Below are 3,781 nucleotides of genomic sequence, written 5' to 3'. Positions count from 1 at the left end.
GAGTCAGTGTGTGTGTAGAGTCCAGTGTGTGTGTAGAGTCCAGTGTGAGTGTGTGTGTGTGTGTGTGTGTGTGTGTGTGTGTGTGTGTGGGTGTGTGTCTGTGTGTGTGTGTGTGTGTGTGTGTGTGTGTGTGTGTGTGTGTGTGTGTGTGTCCTGTGTGTGTGTAGAGTCCTGTGTGTGTAGAGTCCTGTGTGTGTAGAGTCCAGTGTGTGTGTAGGAGTCAGTGTGTGGTAGTGCCCAGTGTGTGAGTAGTGCCCAGTGTGTGAGTAGTGTCCAGTGTGTGAGTAGAGTCTAGTGTGTGAGTAAAGTCAGTGCGTGTGTAGGGTCCAGTGTGTGTGTGTAGAATCCAGTGTGTGAGTACAGTCCAGTGTGTGTATCGACCAGCGTGTGTAGTAGAGTCCAGTGCATATGTGTAGAGTCAGTTCATATGTGTAGGGTCAGTGCGTGTGTAGAGTCAGTGTGAGTGGAGTCAGTGTGTGTGTGTGTGTGTGTGTGTGTGTGTGTGTGTGTGTGTGTGTGTGTGTGTGTGTGTGTGTGTGTGTGTGTGTGTGTGTGTGAGCCCTGTGTGTGTGTAGAGTCCAGTGTGTGTAGAGTCCAGTGTGTGTAGAGCCCAGTGTGTGTAGAGTCCAGTGTGTGAGAGTGTCCAGTGTGTGAGTAGTGTCCAGTGTGTGTGAGTAGTGTCCAGTGTGTGAGTAGAGTCTAGTGTGTGATTAGTGTCAAGTGTGTGTGTGGAGTCAGTGTGTGTAGAGTCCAGTGTGTGTCCAGTGTGTGTGTGTGGAGTCCAGTGTGTAAGTAGAGTCCAATGTGTGAGTAGAGTCCAATGTGTGAGTAGAGTCCAGTGTGTGAGTAGAGTCCACTGTGTGAGTAGAGTCCAGTGTGTGAGTAGAGTCCAGTGTGTGTGTGGAGTCCAGTGTGTGTAGAGTCCAGTGTGTGTAGGAGTCCAGTGTGTGTGTAGAGTCCAGTGTGTGAGTAGAGTCCACTGTGTGTGAGTAGAGTCCAGTGTGTGAGTAGAGTCCAGTGTGTGAGTAGAGTCCAGTGTGTGGTAGTGTCAGTGTGTGTGGATAGAGTCCAGTGTGTGAGTAGAGTCAGTGTGTGGATAGAGTCTAGTGTGTGGTAGAGTCTAGTGCATGGGTAGAGTCCAGTGTGTGTAGTGTGTGTAGTCCAGTGTGTGTGAGTCCAGTGTGTGTAGAGTCCAGTGTGTGAGTAGAGTCCAGTGTGTGTGTAGAGTCCAGTGCGTGTGTAGAGTCCAGTGTGTGTGTAGAGTCCAGTGTGTGTGGAGGTCCAGTGTGTGAGTACAGTCAGTGTGTGTATAGTCCAGTGTGTGAAGTAGAGTCCAGTGCATGTGTAGAGTCCAGTGCGTGTGTAGGGTCCCAGTGCGTGTGTAGGGGTCCAGTGTGTGTGTAGAGTCAGTGTGTGTATAGAAGTCCAGTGTGAGTGTGTGTGTGTGTGTGTGTGTGTGTGTGTGTGTGTGTGTGTGTGTGTGTGTGTGTGTGTGTGTGTGTGTGTGTGTGTGTGTGTGTGTGTGTGTAGAGTCCTGTGTGTGTGTAGAGTCCTGTGTGTGTGTAAGGAGTCCTGTGTGTGTAGGGTCAGTGTGTGTGTAGGGTGTGTGTAGTCCAGTGTGTGAAGCCCAGTGCCCAGTGTGAGTAGTGCCAGTGTGTTGATGAGTGTATCCAGTGTCCAGTGTGTGAGTAGAGTCTGGTGTGTGATTAGTGTCCAGTGTGTGTGTGGAGTCCAGTGTGTGTAGGGTCAGTGTGTGTAGAGTCCAGTGTGTGTGTAGGTCCAGTGTATAAGATAGAGTCCAATGTGTGAGTAGAGTCCAATGTGTGAGTAGAGTCCAGTGTGTGAGTAGAGTCCACTGTGTGAGTAGAGTCCAGTGTGTGAGTAGAGTCCAGTGTGTGTGTGGAGTCCAGTGTGTGTAGAGTCCAGTGTGTGTAGAGTCCAGTGTGTGTGTAGAGTCCAGTGTGTGAGTAGAGTCCACTGTGTGAGTAGAGTCCAGTGTGTGAGTAGAGTCCAGTGTGTGAGTAGAGTCCAGTGTGTGAGTAGTGTCCAGTGTGTGGATAGAGTCCAGTGTGTGAGTAGAGTCCAGTGTGTGGATAGAGTCTAGTGTGTGAGTAGAGTCTAGTGCATGGGTAGAGTCCAGTGTGTGTGTAGAGTCCAGTGTGTGTAGAGTCCAGTGTGTGTAGAGTCCAGTGTGTGTAGAGTCCAGTGTGTGAGTAGAGTCCAGTGTGTGTGTAGAGTCCAGTGCGTGTGTAGAGTCCAGTGTGTGTGTAGAGTCCAGTGTGTGTGGAGTCCAGTGTGTGAGTACAGTCCAGTGTGTGTATAGTCCAGTGTGTGAGTAGAGTCCAGTGCATGTGTAGAGTCCAGTGCGTGTGTAGAGTCCAGTGCGTGTGTAGAGTCCAGTGTGTGTGTAGAGTCCAGTGTGTGTATAGAGTCCAGTGTGAGTGTGTGTGTGTGTGTGTGTGTGTGTGTGTGTGTGTGTGTGTGTGTGTGTGTGTGTGTGTGTGTGTGTGTGTGTGTGTGTGTGTGTGTGTGTGTGTGTGAGTCCTGTGTGTGTGTAGAGTCCTGTGTGTGTGTAGAGTCCTGTGTGTGTAGAGTCCAGTGTGTGTGTAGAGTCCAGTGTGTGAGTAGTGCCCAGTGTGTGAGTAGTGCCCAGTGTGTGAGTAGTGTCCAGTGTGTGAGTAGAGTCTAGTGTGTGAGTAAAGTCCAGTGCGTGTGTAGAGTCCAGTGTGTGTGTGTAGAATCCAGTGTGTGAGTACAGTCCAGTGTGTGTATCGTCCAGCGTGTGAGTAGAAGTCCAGTGCCATATGTGTAGAGTCCAGTGCCATATGTGTAGAAGTCAGGCAACGTGTGTAGAGTCAGTGAGTGAGTCAGTGTGTGTGTGTGTGTGTGTGTGTGTGTGTGTGTGTGTGTGTGTGTGTGTGTGTGTGTGTGTGTGTGTGTGTGTGTGTGTGTGTACCTAGAGCCCTGTGTGTGTGTAGAGTCCAGTGTGTGTAGAGGTGTCCAGTGTGTGTAGAGCCCAGTGTGTGTAGAGTCCAGTGTGTGAGGAGTGTCCAGTGGTGTGAGTAGTGTCCAGTGTGTGAGTAGTGTCAGTGTGTGAGTAGAGTCTAGTGTGTGATTAGTGGTAATGTGTACATTAAGTCCAATACTTGTGAGTAGAGTCAGTGTGTGAGTAGAGTCCACTGTGTGAGTAGTCCAGTGTGTGTGTAGAGTCCAGTGTGTGTGTGGGTCCAGTGTGTGTAGAGTCCAGTGTGTGTGGAGTCCCAGTGTGATGGGGGTCACTGTGTGAGTAGAGTCCAGTGTGTGAGTAGAGTCCAGTGTGTGAGAGAGTCCAGTGTGTGAGTAGAGTCCAGTGTGTGGGTGGAGTCCAGTGTGTGAGTGAGCCTCAGTGTGTGGATAGAGTCCAGTGTGTGGATAGAGTCCAGTGTGTGGGTAGAGTCCAGTGCGTGTGTAGCCCAGTGCGTGTGTAGAGTCAGAGTCAGTGTGTGTAGAATCCAGATGTAACATGTGTGTGTTTAGAGTCCAATTGCATTTGTAGAGTGTATGTGTGTGTGTGTGTGTGTGTGTGTGTGTGTGTGTGTGTGTGTGTGTGTGTGTGTGTGTGTGTGTGTGTGTGTGTGTGTGTGTGTGTGTGTGTGTGTGTGTGTGTGTGTGTGTGTGTGTGTGGAGCCCTGTGTGTGTGTAGAGTCCAGTGTGTGTAGAGTCCAGTGTGTGTGTAGAGTCCAGTGTGTGTAGAGTCCAGTGTGTGAGGAGTGTCCAGTGTGTGAGTAGTGTCCAGTGTGTG

Source organism: Oncorhynchus keta, chromosome 2 (genome assembly GCF_023373465.1).
Source record: "Oncorhynchus keta strain PuntledgeMale-10-30-2019 chromosome 2, Oket_V2, whole genome shotgun sequence".
Taxonomy (NCBI): domain Eukaryota; kingdom Metazoa; phylum Chordata; class Actinopteri; order Salmoniformes; family Salmonidae; genus Oncorhynchus; species Oncorhynchus keta.
Note: the sequence above shows the minus strand (reverse complement) of the source record.